The sequence below is a fragment of the Paroedura picta genome, chromosome 3 (assembly GCF_049243985.1).
Source record: "Paroedura picta isolate Pp20150507F chromosome 3, Ppicta_v3.0, whole genome shotgun sequence".
Classification (NCBI taxonomy): Eukaryota; Metazoa; Chordata; class Lepidosauria; order Squamata; family Gekkonidae; genus Paroedura; species Paroedura picta.
In genome coordinates this window covers 147,866,131-147,892,288 of record NC_135371.1, presented here as the reverse complement: position 1 = coordinate 147,892,288, position 26,158 = coordinate 147,866,131, and the positions used below count along the sequence as shown (strand labels likewise).

The 26,158-nt window shown below is 45.0% G+C and overlaps 1 long non-coding RNA gene across 1 annotated transcript; it reads right to left on the bottom strand.

Annotated features, from left to right (window-relative positions):
- Positions 1 to 535: 535 nt before the first annotated feature.
- On the bottom strand, positions 536 to 25,692 carry LOC143831344 (uncharacterized). Its single transcript, XR_013228840.1, has 5 exons — positions 25,395 to 25,692; positions 23,959 to 24,243; positions 17,082 to 17,207; positions 13,893 to 13,981; positions 536 to 2,787 (listed from the first exon to the last, which is right to left on the bottom strand). It is a non-coding gene; the product is annotated as an uncharacterized LOC143831344 (long non-coding RNA).
- Between the last annotated feature and the right edge of the window lie 466 nt (positions 25,693 to 26,158).

The window sequence follows — 26,158 nt, the reverse complement described above, 5'->3', positions numbered from 1 at the left end:
GTAATAGTAATAGTAATATTATTATTATTATTATTATTATTACTAATAATAATAATAATAATAATAATTGATGTCTCTTCTACTCGTAGGGATTTGATTCTCCCAATTTCTCTCAGTGCAGCTTTCACCTACCTTTCTAAAAGTTCTTCAAAGGAAATTAGGATGTTATTTAACCTAATATATACACAGCATGGAAATAATGCCTGCTGGGTCTCCTGCTATGTGGTATGTGCAGGAAAATTTGTAGATAAGCCTTCTCCCTATAATATGTAAACACTTCCTTGCATTTAGTCTTTATGCATGTGGAATTCTTAATCTCTGAAAAGGTCTAGAATGAGATGGCAGAATGGGCTGTACCATGTCCAACCAGGGATAGGGCATTCCAGTTTTGAATGCTAGAAAAATTAAAGAGAGAGGGGAGAAATTCACAAATAGAAATTTTCTTTTCATACATTACAGAGCACAGGTGGGAATCCCAGACCCAAATTGTATTAACTTTCCCATCACACATTTCTCCACGGTTGGGATCTGTCATTCTCCTTCCCTGCATTTTAACCTCACAACAAGCGTGTGAGGTGGGTTAGCTTGAGAGTGTATGACTGGCCCAAGGTCACCCAAAGTGAGCTTCCATGGCAAACCAGGGATTTAAACCTGGGCCTTCTAGATTGTAGTCCATCATTCTAACCACTATACTCCATTGACTCTCTTCAATATGTGAAGATAAATTTTCTTTGTGTACAGTAAAAAAAAAAAAGATCTTATCTCAAACCATTCCCTGCTCAGTGGGTTTTCTAGGCACAGGAAGTTTTAATGTAGGCTGGTTTTTAATTCAGAATGATGAAGCCGGTTCATCCTCTTTTCTGTTGCATGAGCGGAGGAAGGTGTCAGACTTTTGCAGTAGCTTGGATGGGTTTCAGGTTTTATGTTCTACGAATGTGGTCAGGGATCAGAGGACTGTGCAGCCAACCTGAAGATGTGCAGCCATCCCTTCAGGGCTGGTGAAAGGAGCTTACCTGATGGGCAGTCTGATGCCATCAGATCCAGTCCCTGGAGGACCCCAGGCAGGGAACTCGCGGGCAGGGGCAGCTCTCACACAGCAGGGATCTTCAGCCTCCTAGACTTGGAGGGAAGTGGAAGGAGGGGGGGTTGGGGGGAATGGAAGGTGATTGGTTGGCTGCTGGGCAGACAGGTAAGCCGGTTGGAGGAGGAGGAGGCACTCAGGGGATCTTAGTGTGGTGCAATACCAGAGTTCAACATATCCATTTTCTTTGGGGAACTGATCCCTGTAGTCTGGAGGTGAGCTGTAATTCTAGGGGGGGTCCCCAAGTCCCACCTAAAGACTGGCATCCATAATACCACCATCTCTCCTCCTCTGCATAGGGTGGCCAGTCTTCAGGTGGGAGCTGCAGAGCTCCTGGAATTACAACTAGTCTCCAGGTAAGAGAGATCACCTCCCCTGAAGAAAATGGGTGTTTTTGGAAGATGTTGGAGAAAAGCCCCATCTGGCTCCACCCATTTTCTAAAAACACTTGGTGGGTACCAGGAAAGGAGTCCATGGGCATCATGGAGCCATGGGCACTGTGCTGTGGGGACCCCTGTCCTAGATCCACAGTGCTGGGTGACACCAGGCCAGCCACAGACTGTGTGGGCCATGAGATAAGAAGCCAGGACTCTAGCCCAGGTCCACACTTTGTGCCTCTGGTCACCCCCAGGATAAACAAACACTGGTAACATAGAAGGAACATCGGAATGACTTCACTCTGCTTCAGACAGCAAAGAGATGCTGCCAACCCTCTCTCTGCCGCCTGGTTTGGGGACTGGAGGTGGTAGAGAATTACATCCCTGTGACATGGGAAGGATACAGTTCTTGTACAGGGAGGTTACATAAGGCTAACAGATGGCAAAGGCTGGAGGAATTCTTTGCTGAGCCAGGGTCTCTACCCACCCTGCTGCCCAGCACCCAATCCCCCGAGCCTCTCTCCTCCAATCAGATTGCCAGCTGCCAATAAGCTCACCATCATTGCCCTGTTTGCTTGTTAGGGCCATATTCTCTAGCGGAAATATTCCCCAGCAGCAGCAGCAGCAGCAGCAGCATGCCGCCCTTCATCTTTTGCACTGCTGCAAGCGGCTCTTTCGGCTGAGGGTGGGGGTGGGGGAAGGGCAGTCGCTGTGCTAACAAGGGGAGCATTGACAGGGCCTGAGATAAACAGCTGGCCACCCGCCCTCCATGGAACAACGGGCTTTCTGTTTGGTATTGATCGCTAATTTCCAAAGCTGTACAATGGTAAAAGGGAATCTGACGTAAAGGCAGGGATGGAATCCCAGGCTGTTCTTTTTCCAGGCATGGATGCCGCACGTTTTTGCCTGTGTGGGTTTAGGAAATCCTTGGTCACCCCGAAGACAAGGGCCTCCTTGCAAGGCTGCTGCCTGAGTTCCCGATTCATCGGCCCCCTTTTGTGTGTTCGCCTTGTTATGCAACCCGCCCCCAGCTGGCTGGGCCAGACTAGGGCTTCCTTTGTTGGAGAGCAGGGTGTGCTTCTGGTGCATGCGTGCACATGTGCGTGTGCGGCAGGTCTGAGATTCTCAGACAGGATTCCAAGTCCGGCATCTCTGATCCGCGCTCCTCTCGAGAAGAAAGCCCACCACATGTCAGCACTTTCCGCACCACACCTGATGACTTAGCACAACACTTCCCAGCCGCCTTGTGGGAAAGGCTCATATTTGAGGCTCTGAGTCCAGACATTGGCAGTTTACAGATGTCATCCTGGGTTTCTTTTCTATTATCTACTAAAAAAAAAAAAAGCAACTTATAAAACAAAACTATTGGTAAATTTTAAAACTTAAATATCTAAGAAATATAAAAACATTATCAAACAAATCTAGATAATATAAATCAACAGAACAAATGCTTCAGTTAACAAAAGAGCTCTGAGGCTCCAGAGAGCTGAGGTGCTGGGAGATTCAGAATTCCCCAGTGTTTTTTCATTGTAAATAGAATAGTGAGGGGAGATGAATTGAACCAGGACTGTGGCATGGGTTAAGAGGGTATAAATGCTTAGAACTGCACTCTCAGTAGGGTTGCCAGTCAACACCTATCCACCCTTGGCCACCATTGGGGTGAAAGAGATAGGGTTGCCAGATCGAGGTTAGGAGAATCCAAATTGATTTTGTTTCACTGCAGATGAAGAGGTTTAGTGGACCTTGAAAGTTTGCTCTTTGCTCCGTGAGATGTTAGTTGGTTCTAATAAAGGTAATGCTCTAATGGTCCAGGCTAGCATGATCTTGTCAGATCTCAGAAGCTAAGCAAGGTCATCACTGGTTAATCCTTGAATGGGCGACCACCAGGGGAGTCCAGGATTGCTACACAAGGAGAGGTAATGGAAAATCACTTCTGTTTGTCTCTTTCCTTGAAACCCCATAAGGGGTCATCATAAGTTGGCTGCAACTTGAAGTCACTTTTCCACCACCAGTAAAGATGACGTTACATAGGTTCCTGGTCATGTTTTGGGGCTGACATCAGAACTGTCATCTATTCTAAAATGTGTATGAACAGTGTAAATTGCTTGGGACAAATATTATTATAAATAGCTAAGACGGGAAAACTTGCGCTCCTAGAGAGCATGTTCCAACAGGAATCCAGAGTTGCCATCACCTAATGTTTTATTTTATTACATGTGAATTCCATGCTTGATGTCATGGTTGAGAGCAGCAGCATCTAATCTGGAAAGCCAGGTTTGATTTCCTGCCCTTCTACATGCAGCCAGCTGGGTGATCTTGGGCTAATCACAGTCCTCCTTTGGGTAGTGAAAAGTAGAGTATAAAAACCACCTCTTCTTCCTCTGTGGAGCTCAGTATTGCTATTGCTATTGCTATTGCTGTTATTTATGGGACTATATTGTTTCCTCCTCCATCAGATTTTATCCTTGCAGCAACTCTGTGATTTAAATGAGGCTGAGAGAGAGAGGTGGGTCAATAAGGCCATCCAGTGAGCTTCATGCTCAAGTGGAAGCTCAAGTTCACTGCTGGTGGATACAGGGACGTCTATGAACATGGGGGCTTCAGAACAGTATTAGGCAGATTCATGGAAGAGAGCCCCATTCGTGTCCCAGCTATTGCTTTAATAATTTTAAAAAAGCATTTGGAAATCAGATCTCCTTGGGAGAACCCCTCTTCCTCAAAAAAAAAAAAAGTTTAGCAGCACTGTACATACTGAATGTCCATTGTCTGATTGGAAAGCGAATTCTGCCACTCGTTCCCTTCTATGTGCCAGCTAGGGAAGTAGTAAACAAGAATCCATTGCTAGAAGGACACATATCCAACTGTGGGAATATTGGGATCTGAAGCTGGAGCAAATAGATCTTCCTTTCAAGACTATTTTTCCCTATAGGACTCTTTAGGATAAGTAAGGGGTATGATCTCCTCTCATGAAGTTACCACATTTGACCCTGATACAGAGCCTGGGAGCCAGTAGGTTCCCCCCCAAAAGCCACAGTTATTTATTTCTGTACTGCAGACTTCATCCTTTGCTCCACTGAAGAATAGCAGCTTTTCTCGGGAGAGGATATAGCTCTGCTTTGTATGCAGAGCTGGCCTGAGAAATCTCTGAGCTGCTGAAAAACTGTTGCTGATCTCCTTGAGAGAAACCCCAGTACATCCCAGTACAGACTTAGAGACACCAATGGTCTGATGCAGTGTAAGGAAGCCTTTGGTACAATGGCATCGAAGCTTTCGTATATCACATAAACAACAATGAACTTCCCTCACAACTTCTTGGAAGCATGTGTATGATCATTTTAATGAAGAAGATCTAATATAGTTCTTCTCATTGTACAAGCAAGGCCATGGAACTCCTTCCAGAAGTTCATAAACAAAACCCTTTTCTTTCTGTTCAATAAATCTCAAGCCTGGATTAATTTGGAGGCTGGTGGTTGAGTTCTTTCATTTCTCTCAAGCACACTTCTACTTATGTGAGATCTTGGACAATTTCTCCGTCCCACTACAGACAAACACACACGCACACCCATATAGTGATCCACATTGTACTTTAGGAGTAATGAACCCCCAAGATCTACAGCTGGAAGATGATGAGACGGTTCCTTCCTTGTGAGCTCAGTTCCACTTGTGGTACTTAGGATGAACTGCTTTTAAAACAGTCACTGGAGATGCATGATGTGGCCAGTTTTTTTTTTTTTAATGGGGATGCACTGAAGTTTTCCTGCAAGGTAGTATGGGCCAGCATCCCACATAGGCAAGAGAGAATGATGACGTAGGAGAAGCATAATATGTGAAATGGTCATAATGCACATAATGGAATGGATTGAGGCCGGATTCTTGAGTACTTATTAATGAGCTTTCTGATGTGTCTTAGGTATTGATATTTAGGATCCTGAGCACAGTCATTTGTGGGCATGATAAACAGTGGTTAGAAAGCACATCAGAGGGAAATGAATCTGTTTTATGTCATCTTGAGATTACTGCCAGAGCAGCCAACCCAAAACAACAGTGCATATACTGCTTCACTGCCCTGACCGTTCAGTTGCCCATGAATGTTACGTTAAGCCATGGTTGAGCAGAAGATCGGTCTATACTGATGAAGTACAGGTTCACTGATTTCAGAAGATGTAGCCAGTTTCCTATGTAAAGCCCTCTGCCACCAACAGATAATTTTCACCTATCCTTTTAGATATATTAAATAACTATTATGATTATCTAATTTCAGTTACCTTATTATGTGCTTTCCCCCCTGATCTACTGTTACCCATTTTTATCTTTCATGCCATTAAAGGTTTATTGATTGTTTGAGTGACTGATTGATTGGAATTTTGAGAACATGCCTTAAAGCAGTGGTCTCCAACCTTTTTATCACCAGGGACCACTCAACGCTGGGGACCACTCACCGGGGACCACTCAACGCCTTTTACTGAGGCCCGGTGGGGGGGGTAGTTTACTCCTCTACTCTCAATCACTGCCCTAACACTCTCTGATCATTATGGTAATGTTTAAACATCCCTTCAAAATAAGATACAGACATGCCACAACAATGAACATAAGGAAATTTCATGGAAATTTTAACTCATGACAATGACAAATCAATGGGAACCCTGAGCTTGTTTCTCTGCAACGAGATAGTCCCATCTGGGAGTGATGGGAGACAATGACACCCAAAGTGTGTTGTAAAGGGCCAGGGGGGGATGAAGTAAAGGGCCGGGGGGGGGAGAAGGCGAAATTCGCGGCCCACCTCCAATGAGTCAAAGGACCACATGTGGTCCGCAGCCCACAGGTTGGGGATCACTACCTTAAAGTACAATGTGATATCTTAGAAGAGTGTCCACAGACCAAAGGCACAATCCAGCCAAATTTAAGCAAAAACACAGAAAGAGAAGGTTGTTTTTGCCTCTTTGTTTAAGTGGGCAACCTTAATTCACAGTTGCTCCCATGCAAGATTTGCTATAGTGTTGATGTACTTCCGCTTGGTGAAAACTAATCTCCTGCTGGACAACTGATCTGTCATGGATTAAGCCTGAACTCTCCCTGACAGCTAAAATAACTAAATGAGTGTACTTTGGTCAATTTATGTGAAGACACAATTCACTAGGAAACACAATAAGGCAGCAGGAAAAGTAGAAGGCAGCAGGAAAAGAGAAAGACCCAACATGAGATAGATTGACTCAGTCAAGGGTCCATTATTCCAAATAAATAAATAAATCCTGCATACACTAGAATAATGCACTTTCAATGCATTTTAGAAGTAGATTTTCCTGTTCTGCACAGGAAAACCCAGCTACAAAAGCACATTGAAACTGCATTATCCAATGTGTGCGGAATGGGCCAAAGAAACCACGGCCCTTAGTTTGCAAGACCTGAGCAAAGCTGTTAATGACAGGATGCTTTGGAGGTTGTCAATTCCTAGGGTTGCCATAAGCTGGAAGTGACTTGATGGCACATCACAGACACACATGCACATAGATATCCTTGGTCCTTACTCAAGCCTACACTCAGCAAGAAATGCCTTCCTCCGCTTTACGACCCTAATAAAAACCTCAGTTTCACATTAATTTCACATGGCACCATGCCAACCTTTCCGTGTAGATCATCTGACACAAATAGTGGTGATCTCACTGCTGCATCCACACATCACTGGATATTGCACTGTCATGGGGCATTGAGATCATCAGCAATCAGATTTTCCTGTGCAGACAAGGCAATCCAGTTGCAACCATTTCCATAGCACGATGAAAGCACAAAATCCAACGTGGTGTAGAGGCAACCAATGAGAAGACAGCCACCACTCATAACAATCCCATGTGGTCTCGTCCCTGGCAAGATGCTCTGCAGGGGAGCAGGAGGTTGGATCAACCTCCTTTAGGTGAGCAGTTGATCCGGTCTCCTTGCACTGGCCCTGTAACCCCAGACTTTTTTGGCGATAGTCTAGAAGCAGCTGAGAGTAGCAGTTTTCATCAGGACAGCGTGTTCCAGGAAAAGGGCACGTCTTCCTCTTCTTACACTCTGGAGAAACAGGCCTCCAAGACTTTCTCCCTTCCACAGCTGCAGCTTATATTAATTTATAAGCCGGTCAAGGCTAAATTTATCAGCAGGCACAAATATGACATTGCTTCGTAACCTTGGTTGAGAAGCCCTAGCTGGCTTCTTTGCTCCATGACTTAAATTGATGCAGTCTCCTTGCTCTGCTGCTGGCCTCCCACGGCAGCCGCAGCTGGAGCAAAGAGTTAAAACCTAAACTCTGTGTTTCAAAGATCTGTTATGATGGGTTAAAGCTTAACTCTATTGCCTCCAGGCTATTGGTCCCTCTTAATGCTCGGGAAAGTACCAACGGTTGCTTGTTCTATACTGGTGAGGATTATTGGTCACATGTACATTTCCTGGACACCAACAATGACGCTAATAATTATTTTTCCCAAGTCACTATTGGAAGAATGGCCAAATGTAGGGCTCCAAAATGAATTACGCCAAAAGAAAATGACATCTTATGTGTGTTAAAACGTTGCCTCTTCTTTATTAGCCCATATCACCCTTGCAATTGCATTTAACTGACATTGCTTTTTGCAAATTATGTTGCATCTCTTTTTTATCATGGCTGCATCCACAGAGCTCTGACCTTCCATTTACATTTTGATGTGAATGCAGAGGCATTTTCACTGACAACAGAGCATTCATACCGGAGTTTTTCGCGTTCCAGTCGACCACAATTTCCCACTACAGCAAAGAGGGATGTTTTTCCTGGCTTTCAAAAAATCAGTACTTACTCCTATGCTGCAGCATTATGACATACCAATCTACTGATGTGTCTGCATTCTCAGCTTTCAGTTAAACGGCATATATATATCTAGCCCTTTTTGTTGTGGAGAAATAAAAGAAAGGCATATCTTGGCAATAAACAGGACTAGAGATTTACTTTGCAAAATACCAAAATTCAGAGGAAATGTTATGACAGTAGACTGTCATAATGTTCTAGTGCTGCAGTGATCACTCTGCAAGTCACTGCTTTTAATAAGTCCCCCAAATCCAGGGGGAAATAGTGGCCCTGAGGAGATGAAGCAAGGAAATTAATGTCAATATGGGAAGGACCTTCAAAAATCCCATTTTCCTCTCTAGGTGCTTTGATTGCCAGCTTCCCAAAAAGACAATATTGAATGAAGTTTGGGAATGATTAGAGCAAACTAGTAGGAAAGTTGGAAAGTGGAGGATTTGGGGGTACCATTATGAGGGTGCTCAAAAAGAAGTAATTTCAGGTTGGGTGCCAAACTGAAGCAAAATCTCCACAATAAAAACATTAAATAAAACAGGGATAAAGACTTTCAAGTAGTTTAAATGGCTTTAAAGTTTTAAGTGAGTTCCTCTCCCCAAAGAATCTTAGGGACATTTGCTATTTCAAACAGGAGAAAGGCACCGCCTGCTTCTGTGATCCTAAAAGATCATGCGACGTAGAAAGGGACAGGAGAAGCTTTTTCCTCTGACTCATTGAACGCTCAGGCAAGAAGAACTGGTCTAAGTCTTTAAGCTGCCATTCGGCTTCTGTTTTCTTTTACTATGATAGATTAACCCCGCTACTGCATGAGAGGCCCCAACAGCATAAATGGTGCCTCAAGGGGCTATTTTAGGTTAAGGAACCAGCATGAGTGTCAACGGAAGCCCCCTCTCCGTACTTCATAGCCCCAATTCAAATCTGGCTCATGCAGGTGTAGGCACACAGCACAGAACACACAATCGATGTTTGCCTGGACAGACTAGAGGGGTGGGGACATCATGCATAGTTTTTAACTGAAGCCTTGTGACACCTGAAAGATTAACTGAATTTTTATTTCAGCACTAGGGACCCAGCCTATTGCATTGAGGAATTCAATGGGCGCTAGACGGGGGAGGGGGGGTGGAAGAACTCTGCGGACGGCCTAGCCCTCCCTCCAGGACCTGGGAAGGCAGCTGTTCTCCAAATGGCCTCCCCCAGCTGTTAGGGCAGCGTGTCCCTAGCTGAGTCTGCAATTGGGTGGCTCAGTCATCTAGGGGTGAGAAGTCTCCTAGGGAGGCCCGAGGCCCAGGGGCTGGAGGCCCCCAGGCAGGGAACTCACCGGCAGGGGTAGCTCTCACATGGCAGGGATCTGAAGCCTCCTAGCCTTGGAGGGAAGTGGAAGGAGGAGGGGTGGTCGGGGGGGAAGGAAGGTGATTGGCTGGCCGCTGGACAAACAGGCAAGACAGTTTGTCAGGTCAAAAAGATCCCCTACCCTTGTTTAGTTAACATATAAATCAGAGACTCCTTTTCTGAATTACCTCTTTTCTTATTGTACCCTGTAAGGATGATACGGAATTGTACATGTAGATTATATATAGGTTAAGGTGACCAGATTGTCCCACTTTTGGAGGGACATCTGGGGGCACCTGGCAAATCGTACTTATGTTGAAATTAAATATATATATATTACAATACTATTTTTGCATTCTATGCATTCTATGAAACATTTTGTTGCTCCATATAGACCAATTTTAAAATCAAGAACCCCCCCCCCCCGGTCAATGGTGTCCCGCTTTACCAATGTTAAAATCTGGTCACCTTAATATAGGTGAGTGCCCACTTATGCATCATTACTTTAAGGGCATATGTACGCCACAAAACAATATCCGTTTAAAATGTCTTGAACTAGCATGACTTCACCCACAGCACCCTGCGGATTTGGGATGGCATAGCCCTGACCTGGACAACCCAGGCTAGCAAGATCCCATCACGGCTTGGAAGCTAAGGGTTGGAAGCCAGGGTTGGCCCTGGTTATTATTTGGATGGAAGATCATCAAGAAATATCAAGGTCACAACAGGGAACCAGGGGATGGCAAACCACCTCTGAATATCTCTTGCTCTGAACCCCTATAGGGGTTGTCATAAATCTGCTGTGACTTGACAGCAACAATGCTGTAGCAAATGTGTTGGACTGTGTCTATCAGACATGGGCTGGTTGCTGGTTCTCATTCAGTTAGCTGAACACCGGCTGAACATGCTTGCATTGGGCTTTGGCAAGCTATACGTGTGCAAAAACACGGCCAACCCAAAGAGATCCGGAGCTGTTAATATCATTGAGGTTTACTTAGATCAAGGGTAGTCAACCTGTGGTCCTCCAGATATTCATGGTAATTGTAGTCCATGAACATCTGAAGGACCACAGGTTGACTACCCCTGACTTAGATGAACACCAACCTCTAGGATCTGTTTAGACAATTTAATTATGACTGATGTATACGATTTGTCTGCTTGACGACTGCCTACTCAACACAGCAATGAAACAGCGGGGGGCGGGGCGGGCCTGGACATCATTGGGCTGCATGAGAAAGTGCGTGCAAAAAAGGCTGTATTTTACTGTTAGAAAGGAACAGATGGAGCCACCTCTTCAACATCAGTGAACAGATCAGTGACCAGCAGTCCATCCAAAAATCAACTCCCAGTTCATAACGGGTGAAAACGATGTCGTCTAAAATTGCAGGTTTTCAAGCATCTCTAATAAGGAAGTTGGGAAATTTGTATTGGAGATCTATTCTATAGCATCACCCCCACATACACACTGATACATACAACAGAAGAATTATAGTTCCTTGGAATTCTGCAGAAGAGAAAATAAAACTCCTGTAAAGCATGTGTGCTTGGGTCCAGGCAACTTAATAACTATTGGCCAACGTCCAACACTCCATTGTTATACAAAGTACTCAACACGTCAGGCTGTTTTATATAGACATAAGTTAATTTGAATTCAGGTCCAGTTAATATGAATTCAGGTCCCTTGGTATTTTTGACATTTTTGATAGATTGACATTTTGACCCCAAGAGAGTGACAGGGAAAGCGTATTGTCGCTGATTCAGTTAGGCCTCTCATCTTTCAGTACTATCAGCCATGGTACCATTCTGGTTAGACTGGCTGATTTGGGAGTTCCTTTGCTATTTGTCATTTATGAAGTTCTCTCACCCAGGTAGCTTGCTTAGTGCCAGCCCTTTTAACTTTTACATGCCGGGTTAAGATGTATTATACTGCCCCCAGGCTTTTAACTTAACTTCTTACATTTTTCTTGACTACCTTTAGTTGTTTACCATATTATTCTTTTATTGTTTTATTAATAATTTCTATGGCTGCATATCATTTTAGATTTTCTGTACTGCTCTTTCACTTCTATTATTTCTAGCTTTTACTAATTGTGATTATTATATATTCTGAGTTTGATGTATGTTCTGTGTGAACCACCCTGAGCCTTTATGGGAGGGTAGAATATAAATGCAATAAATAAAATAAAATAAATAATTGTATTGTTGCTGGTCTGGCTTGTTCATTGCTTTTTGGTTGGTTGTGTTTTATGTTGTTTACAGCTTTGAGCCACCTTGAATATTTTTTCCAAGAGAGGTAATACAGAAATATTCCGAATAAGTATTACATTTATTTAAGTTTGTGGATCCCTACAGTGCTTGGTTTTCAGCCAAACTCTGACGTTTCTGTTTCCATCATGCAAAGCTTTGTACAATATTTGAGCCCTTTGCAAAGGGTAGAAATATTGTGACTTGCTCAAAGCTTCAGAATCCTACCTGAAGTTGAAATGAATCTGGGAAGAAAATTACATTGCAAAATGTATATGAGAATGCCCATTTTCTAATCCACTTCTGAATTTAGGGGGAAATTGCCACATTTCCTGTTGATGTGAAGTTTTGTTTCACCTTCTCCTCAGAATGTTGCTGTGCGCCAATCATTCAGCCTGAAGTGGCCTAGCCTAAAAGCTCCCAGGCTTTCGATCCCAAGATACAGTTGGACCCTTTGGCTCTTAGCCCCAGGACTGAAGGTGACCTACTAAGGGGGGCATGACAGAAGCATCTCATGTTCAAAGGTGATGCAATCAGCAGGTTATTATTTTTGGGTCTGACATACAAATCCATCATAGTATTGCTTTCCTCTGCCAGGCAATGTGCCAAACCATGCACAGGGGTGGTAACAGCTGTAATCCAGTGTGTTCTCTTTCCAAAATAGTGTGCCAAGTCTGAATCCAAGCCCACCTGAGTTAGCAGAATTTGGGAAACCCTGAGATTCCTCAAAGGATGTCATTGGCTGGGCCTTATATCTGTGGAAAGGAATAGTTTTGTGGCTGAGCATTGTCCATTTCAAACAATGACACCTTGCATACAGAGTGCAAGAAAACTCTAGAAACTACACGGTTTCTCATTTCTTCCTCCCCTCCCCCTTATCAAGCCATACACACAACAATGGGCAGTGCCCAAATCTCCCAAAGGGAGGGAAAGACTGCCCTCAGCTGACTGGAATGTGGTATCTCTGCTCCTGTAGCTTTAGCTAGGCCATCCACAAAGCTGCTCTCTTTTCCCTGTCATGTAAGAAGATCATAGTCTGACGAAGGGTGCTTGCACTCGAAAGCTCACGCCTTGAATAAATCTTTGTTGGTCTTAAAGGTGCTACTGGACTCTGATTCTCTTTTTTTAGGCAACTAGATTACACATTAGTGAGGTTTGAAATAGGGGCATTTAAAGCTGTTGAGACACCAGAGAGAAGGATTTGTTGTGAGGGACGGAGTCCAATGATATGAAGGCCTCCACACTTGTCTCATGGCTCCTGGCAGCCATGGCTCCTGGGCATTCCGCATTATAAATAGCCATGGCAAGGCAGGGTGTGAATGCTAGATTTCAAACATGTGCCAAGGGATGGGTTTCAATCACTCTGTGCCAAGGAGTTAAACAGTGTGAAAAATGTGACTGGAGCCGGCACCTGGTTGTCAGAGTAAGGATTGGGAAGGCTTCCAGGTCAGGTGGAGCTATTGAATGAAAGTAAAATTTTAGCAAGTCTCTCCTGGTTGAAGGATTTGAGAAGTTCTATGAGGTTAGGAGCCAACTTGGGTCACAACTTTTCTCCCTAATTCTTTGGCAGAGGGTAATTGAAACCGATTCTTGGCACTTGTTTGAGATCACGCAGCCTTGCCACGGCTATCTTATGATATGCCCCACAGGGAGTATCAAACTATCCTCTCCTACAGTCAAACCTGGGGAGCTCATTTGTCTGTCAGGTATATAATTTGGAAGCTGGGAATAAACTGGGGTACCTGTTTGGCATTGCACAGCATAGAGCATGAATGTGAACAGGATACCCATGCACCTTCTACCTTGGGGTATCTGCAGGACTGAAACAGATGGCCCCTTTAGCTTAAGCCAGCTTATATAAAACTGTCATGTCAATCATGTTTTCAAATAGTCCTTTATCTGATCACCTAGGCTGAACTACTTCCAGGGGACCCTAGCACTCAGCAACTTGACTTCTACCACTGGCAACATTTTTTACTCAAATGCTGGGGGGGGGGGGAATCCACACTTACTTGTGAAAATGCTGGTAAAAAAATGGGTGAAGGATACAAACCTGGCTATAGCCCCAGAGGCATGGCCAGAATCTTAGGGAATCTTCTGCGAGGATGATCCACCTTTGTGGATTCTGCAGAATCCTTTGCTCTGAAAAAGCATAACTTTGATATGTATTTATAACATTATTATAATTAATCTAAAATATTAAAAAGCAGAATTATCAACAGACCTGGAGGAGAAAGTTATGTCTCTTTAACAGAGGATTAATGTCACTGCTGCTCTTCATGGCACAAAAGTAAATAACATCAATGAATATATTTATTTAGACAGACAGACAGACATACTGTCACAGACCAGGATATAAAATTAGACATATTCACCTCATATATAACATCCCATTAAGCCAATATGAATGATCCAGTGTGTTATAGAGTGGCAGCCTCTAATCTGGCAAACCAGGTTTGATTACCTCACTCCTCCTCCACATGTAGCCAACTGGGTGACCTTGGGCTAGTCACAGTTCTCTTAGAGCTCTCTTATCCCCAACTACATTGCAGGGTGTCTGTTGTGGGGAGAGGAAGGGAAAGATGTTTGTAAGATGCTTTAGGACTCCTTCAGTTAGAGAAAAGCAGGGTATTAAAAAAACAATTCTTCTTCTAGCTGTTGGTATAGCCCTAATAAAAAGTCACACCATAGATGTTTGTGTTTTGTTTTTGCAATACAAATTTGGAGATATCCTGTTTGGTGTGGTAGTTAAGAGTGCGGACTTCTAATCTGGCATGCCAGGTTCAATTCTGCACTCCCCCACGTGCAACCAGCTCGGTGACCTTGGGCTTGCCACGGCACTGATAAAACTGTTCTGACTGAGCAGTGATATCAGCGCTCGCTCAGCCTCACCCACCCCACAGGGTGTCTGTTGTGATGGGAGGAAAGGGAAGGCAACTGCAGGCCACTTTGAGACTCCTTCGGGTAGAGAAAAGCAGCACATAAGAACCAACTCTTCTTCTTCTACTTCACAATGAGGTGCAGAAACCCACTGTATGACTATAGTCATGACACCTTGGCCAATTGACACATTCACAACTTGTCAACTGAGGTTGTTCGTAAAACAGATCTCTCTCACACACACACTAAAAGTGTTATGTTTGTGGACAGATTAGTGATAATGTAAACCACTATGAAAATCAAGGCATGAAAGATTAGCCAGTCATAGACTTTATGGACCAATCAGAGCATCTAGTTAAAGGCCAATCCGAACTCTTGGTGGGCTGACTCAGGTGTACATAAGTTCATGGTTTTCCCCTTGTTCCTTGTTCGGAATTGTTGGTGTTAGCTGGTGTTTACTTCAATAAAGAGCTGTGTTTTCAAAAAACTTCAGAGTCTGTGCCTATCGAACCCACAGACTTCACAAAACACAATGGTTCTCATTAAGAAAAAAAAACTCCCTTTTCATGAGATTATCTTCACATGAATAGGCAGGTCTGAATCCACCCCAGCAAATAACAGCTGACTGGGATAGCAGATCAAGACTACCCTGCAATAAACAAGACTCTGAAAAATAGGTGTGCTACAGACACGTGATCCAATAGCATTGGCTTCCCTCTCCAACCTATTTGTTTTCCTTGCTTGCCAACTGTTGAGAACACAGCTGAATACAAACACAGGGAAGGTTAAAGGCCTCTCTTCAAAGCATTGGCTCCCCCTGTTGGGCAAACTCGGCTTTTTTTTCAGTGCTTTCTCTACAGTTCAAAGGAGCACGCATGACTTGCCGAAGCCCTGCAAAAAGCAGCCCGACACAATAAAGGATGGGGCTCCTATGTCTTTCAAAGCTCGACAGGTGAGGGATGACTGACAAATGCAGAGGAGCATATAAAAATCTGACTGGACCAAAATTCCTCCTTCCACACAGCTATCAGAGATTTATGAGCCTGCATTTCTTCTGCCTCTGAAGTCACTACTGATCCCAAATTACGTTTTCGAAAGCATAAACTTTCAGAGAATCAGATTGTCACAGATTATGTGGAAACACATAACGGAAACACGTAATCTGCATGGAAACAACACATAGACCGTTTATGCACTGGAGGTTTTATGCTGGGCTGCAGGCTGGAGTTTTAGTTGTGGCAGGTTGCCCCACCTCTTCCTGCGCCCACATGGGGGAGCATTTGGCCCAGTGCGCCTCATCCCCCCCCCCCCCGATTTTTGCTCCTGCACAGGAGCTGGGGCAGTGAAGTTCCCAGTGCGTAGACGGTCATAATCTGCAACAAACTGATTCTGGAAAGGGTGCAGGACCAGCCATGGAAGAGGGCGGCAGAGGCAGCAGCGGCACAGCAAGAGGGCTTCAGCACCAGGCCAGCCGGAGAGGAGATGGTCTGAGAGGCTCACATGCACCACTTTCTGTTCCACGATGGGGAAAGGGCTGGCTGTGAACTGAGGACATCAACAGTCATAGACACTCACGTTAGATACGTGTAACTTTATTAATCACAAACAATACAGTAAGTAATTATATTTTTAAAATAACTTAGGAGTAACAGCAGTCAAGAGAACTGCCTTTCTGCTGCTTCCCTCAGCCCCTCCGTCAATAGGCACGGTTATTTTTCTCCCACCAGTTGCCACCCTCTCAACATTCAGAGCTCTCAGCCTCTTCCTTTCAGGGCAACAGCACCCCCACATGTTTGTTCAAGTTATGAGCTTTCCCCAGAGGTTCAGGATGGCTTAAAAAAAAAAGCTGTAATATACAGCAATTATTAAATAGGCTTTAAAATTCATAATTAAAATTAAAATTAGCTCCATTTATTCAACCTACAGGCCACCTCCTCTTTAGAAGGAGTTTAGATAGTTGCAGAGCTGGGTGCAGTCTTATAAGTTCTTAGAGAAATTGTTTGGGGTGGACTTTCAAGCGGGGAGGCCAGCATCCCGATGTTATTTCAACCACAGGCCAGGCAGAACAGCTGTTTCACAGGCCCTGTAGAACTGATTAAGGTCCCTCCAGGCCCTAATCTCATTGGGTAGAGCACCCTTTTTCAACCTTTTGACCAGTAAGAAGCTCCTGGAATAATTTTTCAGGCTTCAAGGAACTCCAGAAGTGATGTCAGATGGCCACACTCCCCCAAACTGACATGTCACAAGAAGTGGCATCATCACCCATGTTAATAGGCAGGCTCAAGGAGAACTGGAGAGAGAGACAGGAGGCAGTTTAAGACAGCAATAGGTGTGCAGGTGTAGAAACCACGAGAGAACTCACTCATGCTCGGAAGGAGGAGCACTGGAAGTGGCAGGTTCCTTAGCTTGAGGCTGAGTTTCTTAAGGCAGGAAGGGAAAGGCCTCTGTGGTTGGAATCCCTGAGGTTGAGTGTTCCACCAGGCCAGTGCTGAAAAGATCATGGTAACATGGTAAAATTGCTACTGGACTCAAATTTTGTTCTGTAATTCAATTATCTTATTGCAGAATTGTAAAATGTATATGTGAATGCCCATTTTCAAATCAACTTCTGAATTTAGGGAAGAATAACAGGACAGAGAACAGCTTCAGAAGGCAGCCATGTTAGTTGGCGGTAGAACAGCTAGAAAAGAGCACCTTTGAGAACATGATTTTCAGGGTGTCAGCTCTCAAAAGTCAACACTGCCTTTGCGGGATAAGACTGCCTTTGCCGGACAAGTCCTTCCATTCCAGCCAGAAAGTGGGAGGGGCGTTGCAAGGAAGGAACTCAGGATGCAGAGGTACAATGTGCATTGTGACCAGCTTGACTAGAGCGGAGGGGGAAATGCTAGAGAACAATGAAGAAAGTAAGAAGCCCAGGTTTGGAGGGCATGCCATCAGCTACTGGGGAAGAGCTGAGGACAACTACAAACAGAACTATGCTTAATGACATAGGTGGACTAAATCAAAAAAGAGGCTACCATCATAAAAAGACACTGGAAAAGACAATCATGCAAGGAAAAGTTGAAGGCGGCAGGAAAAGAGAAAAACCCACCATGTGACAGACTGACTGATCTTCAAAAAAGGGAGGAAGGATGACCCGGGAAATTACAGACCAGTGAGTCTGACCTCTGTTGTGGGGAAGATAATGGAGCAGATATTAAAGGGAGTGAACTGCAAACATCTGGAGGACAATTTGGTGATCCAAGGAAGTCAGCATGGATTTGTCTCCAACAGGTCCTGTCAGACCAACCTGGTTTCCTTTTTTGACCAAGTAACAGGTTTGCTGGATTGTGGAAATTCGGTGGATGTCGTTTACTTGGATTTTAGTAAAGCTTTTGATAAAGTTCCTCATGATGTTCTGATGGATAAATTGAAGGACTGCAATCTGAGTTTTCAGATAGTTAGGTGGATAGGGAATTGGTTAGAGAACTGCACTCAAAGAGTTGTTGTCAATGGTGTTTCATCAGACTGGAGGGAGGTGAGTAGCGGGGTGCCTCAGGGCTCAGTCCAGTATTTATTAATGATCTAGATGAGGGGGTGGAGGGACTACTCATCAAGTTTGCAGATGACACCAAATTGGGAGGACTGGCAAATACTCCAGAAGATAGAGACAGAGTTCAACGAGATCTGAACACAATGGAAAAATGGGCAAATGAGAATAAGATGCTATTTAATAAAGATAAGTGTAAAGTTCTGCATCTGGGTCAGAAAAATAAAAAGCATACCAACTGGATGGGGGATACGCTTCTAGGTAACAATGTGTGTGAATGAGACCTTGGGGTACTTGTGGATTGTAAACTAAACATGAGCAGGCAGTGTGATACAGCAGTAAAAAAGACAAATGCCATTTTGGGCTGTATCAACAGGGGCATCACATTAAAATCACAAGATGTCATAGTCCCATTGTATACAGCACTAGTCAGACCACACCTGGAGTACTGTATGCAGTTCTGGAGGCCTCACTTCAAGAAGGACATAGACAAAATTGAAAGGGTACAGAGGAGAGCGACGAGGATAATCTGGAGCCAAGGGATCAAGCCCTATGAAAATAGGTTAAGGGACTTGAGAATGTTCAGCCTGGAGAAAAGGAGTTTGGGAGGGAACATGATAGCCCTCTTTAAGTATTTGAAAGGCTGTCACTTGGAGGAGGGCAGGATGCTGTTTCCGTTGGCTGCAGAGGAGAGGACGCGCAGTATAGGCTAGATATCAGGGGGGGAAATTTCACAGTCAGAGTAGTTCAGCAGTGGAATAGGCTGCCTATGGGGGTGGTGAGCTCCCCCTCACTGGCAGTCTTCAAGCAAAGGTTGGATACACACTTTTCTTGGATGCTTTTGGATGCTTTGGGCTGATCCTGTGTTGAGCAGGGGGTTGGACTAGATGGCCTGTATGGCCCCTTCCAATTCTATGATTCTGTGATTCTATAAAGGAAGCCATGGCACTCAGTTTGCAAGATCTGAGCAAGCTTGGTGCCAGTTTGATACAGAGAGCCAGTTTGGTGTAGTGGTTAAGTGTGCAGACTTCTAATCTGGTGAGCAGTCATATCAGGGCTCTCTCAGCCTCACTCACCTCACAGGGTGCCTGTTGTGGGGAGAGGACAGGGAAGGCGATTGTAAGCCATTTTGAGACTCCTTCGGGTAGAGAAATAGCGGCACATAAGAACCAACTCTTCTTCAAAGCTGTTAACAGTAGGAGGTCATTCATTTGTAGGCTCGCCCTAAGTCAGAAGTGACTTGACGGCACTTAACACGCCTGCACAGTGAGATGAGAATGCTACATCCCAATTCAGCCCTGGGGGTCCATTGTCCTGAACATGCAAATAAACCCACGTTCAGCAATCTTGCATTGTAATCTCCCCTTGAAGTTTCTTTGTTTGAGGACTGGTAATCTTAGGTCAGCAATGGAACAACCTGAAAGGCTAAAATGTTCTCCCACTGATTTTTGTGTGTTATGGTGTTTAAGGTTGGGATTTATATCCAGTACAGTTATTCCTTTGTGCAGGAACTTTCCTGTTCATCCAATGAATATACAAGAGCATTGCTGACATCCGATGGCATCTGTAATGTTAGCAAATCAACAAGTGAATGAACCCGAGAATCATCTATGCCAGTGGTCCCCAACCTTTTTATCACCAGGGACCAGTCAACGCTTGACAATTTTACTGAGGCCTGGAAGGGGGGGTAGTCTTTTGCCAAGGGATGTCTCTGTTGCCACCTGAGCCCCTGCTCTGCTTGCTTTCCCACTGGCACCCCTGACTTCCCATCGCCTGCTGGGGGTGCTGCAAGCAGCAGCTGCACAGTGCCACGCTGAGGGGGAGCCCCAGCCATGGCGGCCGCTGGAGAGCACCAAAGGTGAGCTGGCGGCAGAGTGGCAGGGCAGCCCCTGAGGCAGCAGCCCGGGAGGAGGACAAGGAGGAGCCACGTCCGGGTACTGACTGATCCACGGACCCGTACCGGCCCCCGGCCCGGGGGTTGGGGACAGCTGATCTGTGCTGTCCTGGGGTGGGGTAGGGGGTCTAAGATATACACGGTTCTCAGATTCATTCACTTGTTCATTTGGGGCATTTTTTTCCCTCCTGGGAACAAAAAAAGAACACTTTCAGATTTTATTTAACATGTTTTCCTACCTACTATATAGTCATGGAGTCTAGCATCCCAAGGGTCAATGAAAGAAACCTCCTGGATACAGCAGAACATATCCCCAAGCAGCCCTTGGTGGTAACTAAGCAACTAAATCGTCTCCTAGGTGAGAACAGAAAGCAGGCCATGATGGAGCTAATTTATATCACAGCATCAGCAACCGAACACAGAGCCTCGTAGCAGCTCTGCAACCAATGAGGTATTCACCACTGTTGCTGGGATGGCAAAATTGGATTGCTAACTCCCAGCCTTGAAGGATGATCCTATAGCTTCAGCATCTGTATGACACAGAGACTGTGTCTGCAACCACGAAAAATGCCCCAACAGCCTCCCTAAAGTCCTGCAGAATTACAAATTTCACACAAAAATCGGGCTTTTAGGGAAGAGATCCAAATATTTTCCTTTTTCATATGGTTTGAAAATCCTTGAAAAACAAAATTTCTCCCCCTCCCCAGGGAATTCGCCATTATCTAACGAGGAAGCTCAGGATTTGAGTCTGCCTCCTCCTCTGTTACCACCTCAAGTGATGACATATCAACACCGACAGCAAACAACCTTTTTCTTGCCTGGGAAACTATTTTTGTCCACTATAAGTCAGCTGTGAGTGGAAGGCACTTCCCAACCCACTTTCAGACTAGAGTACTCAGATCCCACCTGGCCATTAGTGGGGGGAGGGGGGTTTCGCTGCCAGGTACAGTTTGGGAGATCTGGGGATGGAATCTGGGGGAGATAGGGACCTCAGTGGGCCACAATGCCTTAGAGTCCACACATCAAACTATTCATTTTCTCCTGGGGAATTGATCTCTATATTATAGAGATGAGCTGTAAATCCAGGGGCTTCTTAGATTCCACCTGGAGACTGACATTAGGCATGTGCACCCCCCAAAAAATTCAAACTGTTTTGGGTTTGGAAGAACCCAGTTCAGACCATTAAACTGTCCAATTCAGCTGATTTGGATTTGGACATTAAAGTCAATGGTGCCATTGACTTTAATGGGAATTTTTAAAGTTTTCCGCCTTTCCCATAGCCTGGGGGAGTGGGGGGTTGATTTAGAGGCTCCAAACTTTCAGGGTAGTTTCAGGAGCCTCTTCTTTTACTCCCTCCCAAGTTTCAAAAAGATTAGACCAGGGGGTAAAATTCTAGGGGCTCCCAAAGAGGATGCACCTCCCTAACTCCATTATATCCAATGAGGAAAAAATTAACTCTCTGGGTTTTTCCGCACATCTAAGAAAATAGCGTCATGCCAGCAAAATTGCATGACACTATAAAAAATCGTGCCCCCTGCCATTTCCAACCTTCTCGCTCTCCCGCTTTCTTCCGCTGCTTTTTGGTATTTCCTGGCACTCTGCACAGCTGCCTGAAATGGCGGAGGGGAAGAGCGCTATACAAGTGACTCTCCCCCCGCCTGTCACTCGTGGCTGGCAGCCAGCCACCTTTCCCCCTGTTTTAAAGGGACAGCAATGCAAGCATTTTTAAAGTGAAATTTCTTCATTGGGATGCCTATGCTTATAAGCATAGATGTATAGTGCTTATTTTAATGTCAGCCGCCAGCCTTGAAGCTCAAGAAAACTAATTCCCGCCCCCCGATCTTTTTGCTTTGTGTGTCAACTGGTGGGAGGAATTTTTTTTTTTTGCTCTGCCTGGCTAAAGCAACATGTATTTATTACTCCTAGCAGTTTGCTACAAAAAGAAAAAAAGAAAAAAGCCCCATTCTGGGTAGAAGGGAGAGGGAGGTGGGCTCAAGGGTGGGCGCTGGAGATGAGGATCGTGCTACTTTGCCCACTTTGGTTACACATATTTCTTTGACATGTGGCTTACTGGTTGCTCTCCTCCCGCTCGCGCTACATAGTTGGGGGAATTCAGTTTTATGGATTCCCCAACTATCATTTTAAAATGGAGAATGTAGCTGCCAGTTTGCTGCTGGGATGCTGGATGTTTGCGATGTTGTGCAAAACAACAAAAATATGGCATCTGCATAAGGTGAGTATTTCACTTTTTTTATCTGGTGCGGAATGGCCCTCTATTCTGATCTTTACCATAGGACAGTGATTCTCAACCTGCTTATGGCTACAACCCCAACTGCGGCAGGGGCAGGGGCAGGGGCAGCGTGCGCAGGCACACAGGGGCATGCGAGTGTGCACGTGTGCAGGCGCGCACAGACACACAGGGGCAGGTGCGCAGGAGCAGAACAATCTGGAAGCAGCATGGAGGCAGCCATTGCCATGGCTCCGCTGCTGCCAAGCCGCTGCTGGCCGCCGCCACCACCCCCCGCTTCCCATCACCTGCTGCCACCTGCTACTGCTGCCACTGCCTGCCACCATCTGCTACCGCTGGGGGCAGAGCTGCAGCCATCAACCTGGCGGCCCCACAGAAGGGGCCAGGCTACCCCACTTGGGGTCGGGACCCCAAAGTTGAGAACCACTGCCATAGGACATTACGGGCCATTACTTCCAATGGTGAGAATTTATTATCAGAACAGAGAGTCTATTTAATCTCATCATTGGATATAATGGAGGTAGGATGGGGGGGTCCAATTCTCAGGGCACCTGAAATGGTTGCCCGATCCAGCCTTCATTGTACCCAATGGAGTGAGACTAGACTAGAGAGTCTGAATTTCCACCATAGGGTACAATGGACCTGGATTTGGGGCCCCGACTTTGGGTGCCCCTAGAATTGGACGCCCTGATCCAATCCTCTTGAAACCTGGGGGGTGTTCAGAGAAGGCTCATCAAGCTACCCTGAAAGTTTGGAGTCTCTAACTCAAACCACCACCCCCACCCCAAGCCTCAGAGAAGTCAGAAATGGGGAAATTCCCATCGACTATAATGGCGCCATTGACTTTAATAGCCAAATTACTTTGGATACATTTGAATCACTACTTGTATGGCCACGATTCAGCCATACAAATCTGTGGCATTTGCTGCTTCGGACTATATTTGGCCAATTTGTGTCTGAAGCAGCCCTGATTCAGACATTTTTTGGCCAAAGCGGTCCGAAGCACACATAACCTTCTCTGGATTAGTTGGGTGAGGGAGTGCACGTAGATGCTAAACAACACTGGAGAGAGAATCACTGTGGGGCCTCATATATCAGGGAATGCCCCTGGGATGTTCTCTCCCCTAGCGCCATCCTCTGTCCCCAACCTTAGAGGAAAGATTGCAGTCATTGAACCCCTGGGCCAGCTAGGCACTGGGTTAACAACCCACGATCAACTGTGTCGAATGCTGCCGCTAGCATATAGATAATGTTTTGTACTTCTGACTTACAAACTGTGTAGATTCTGTAAAAAAAAAAGGGGGGGGGACCTGGGTGCCATTTTGATACCCGCATTCACAGTAACATATTAAGTTCCCTCAGCCAGCCAGCTCCAACTTTGACCTTCACCTGACCTTGTTTTGCAAGAAAGGCACCAAACTGACAGAGTTTGGAGCTCAGGCTGGAACGGCATACGGCTGGCTGCCACATGTGGGACTAACGTTCACATCCTGCTTGAGAAATAAACACACACACACACACACCACTCCTTGACAACGCACCTATATTTATCAGTAATTATATGTTACCTGAGCTGGGAAGCCTGAGGTAATTTTTGAGCGCGTGACACAGGGACGTTCCTTGGGCACAGTTCTGGCCCAGAGCCCAGCTGCATGGAAACATCAGAATAGACACGTCTCTGTGTTATTGGCATGGCAGCATGGTGTCTTTTCAGTGCAGCACTTGGGCTAAAGAGCATGAGAGTTTCCATGCAGGGTTTCCTTACTGCTCCTGTATTCCTGCCAGAAGCCCTTCAGAAGATTTCACAGATGAAGCTTTGCACCGCAGCACTGTGGGAGGGGGAGTTCCACCTGCTATTAAAGAAACAGGAAAGGGTTCAGTAAAACAGATGGCAACCCAAGAGAAAGAGCACCAACTCCAGTTGGGATTCGGGGGAAAGGGAAGCAGCATTTGCCAGAGACTACAAAGGAAGGGAACACTTCCAACTCAAATGGATTCTATGCTGTTCAAGGTAAAGCGAATATGCTAAAGCAGACGGGGCCTTGGTATAGATATGGTTCTGCACAGCCGGCTGCAAGAGAGGAGGAAGTTGTGTGTGAGAGAAATATGAGTAGTGGTCATGATGATGCAACATAGAAAGAATGTTGTGCTTGGACATGAGAGAGCTGGATTCAGATCTCAACTCAGCCTCGGCTGCCTTCTTATAAAATGACCTAATGCGGAGTCCAGTGGCACTTTTAAGACCAGCAAAGTTTTATTCAGGGTATGAGCTTTCGTGTCGGAGGAAGTGTGCGTGCACATGAAAGTTCATCCCTTGGATAAAACTTTGTTGGTCTTAAAGGTGCCCCTGGATTTGTTCTGCTGCTTCAGACCAACACAATTCCCCACTTGAATCTACAATAATGATCTTTTTCTCAATAGGGTAGTGAGGAATAAAAGACCCTATATACTATGTATCTATGTACATCAGTCTTTTAGCATGGAGGTTACAGAAAGAAACAAGGGGCATCAGATTTGCAGCTTAAAAGGAAGTCCAGCTAACTGTTTTTGCTGCCTCAGCAACAATGGAGAACAGACTACTCTCAAATACGTCCAAAGTTTTTTCCCTCTGCCTTTTTCATAACCCCAGCTAAACCATGCATATTTGAAATTTTAGACAAAAACACAAGGGAATATAGATCTTTACACATTTCACTTTAGAAAATAAACATAATATCTAAAGTGTTTACTTTCATTAGGAAAAACACACTTTTCCAGTAAAACACCCCCCCCCCAATCATTTAGTTTCAGTTCCTCTGAAATTAGCAATTCAGGTTTTCTAGGATTTCCTGTTGGCAGAAATTCATTAAAAGATTCTTACAGAACAGAATTTGGTCAGAACTCAGATTAACATTCCTATAGTTTTGCTGACAAGGGGGAAAGAGATGGGCTGTTGAAGCACACAGTACGACTTTTACCATGCCATACAATGTTACATCTATTTAAAAAAAAATACAGGACTGACCTTACCCCCTTTCCATATGACAAGTCACCTGCTTGGAAGAGAAAACTCCTCCATGGAAAAGCCCCATCTAGAACGAGCCAGGCGTAATCAGAAAGGCATTCTGGGTGAGGTGACACTTCTCCATGCTGAGGGTTTCTTGGGAGACGATTTGGCAGACACACCAGGGCAGTGGAATAATAACTAGGTCTGCATTTAGCAGTGCCCTTGACTGTAAAAAGAACGGGCGAGTAACCCATACCATAAATGTCCAGACACAAAGTCATTTTGGACCACAGACAAGACATCTGAGATGCTGTAAGCTCACTCACACATAATGCACTTCTCTGTGAACCCTGGGCAAGTTCAGGCTGTAACTGACAAGGAGTGTGTGTTTGCATGTGCACACACAGAGCGAATAGCAGAGAATCAGCAACAGAAGGCCTGCCGTTTCACCTTGGAGGGAAGAATGGAAGTTTGTAAGCCGATGTAACCGATAGTCCAGTAATCATGGAGGAAGAATATTTCAGGGGAAGAAAGGGAAGTCCTTTATTAGCTTATCTAATGGGGTGACTGGTTGTTTTTAAGGGGAAAGAGGAATTCACTATTCGGCTGAGCCAAGGATAGCAATCGTAGGACAACTACAGCTGAATGTTCAGAAAAGCATACCCACACTACTGCCTAATAATGAAGAAGAAGAAGAAGAAGAAGAAGAAGAAGAAGAAGAAGAAGAAGATGATGAAGAAGAAGAAGGATGAACAAACGAACGAACAGATTCTTGTAGCCCA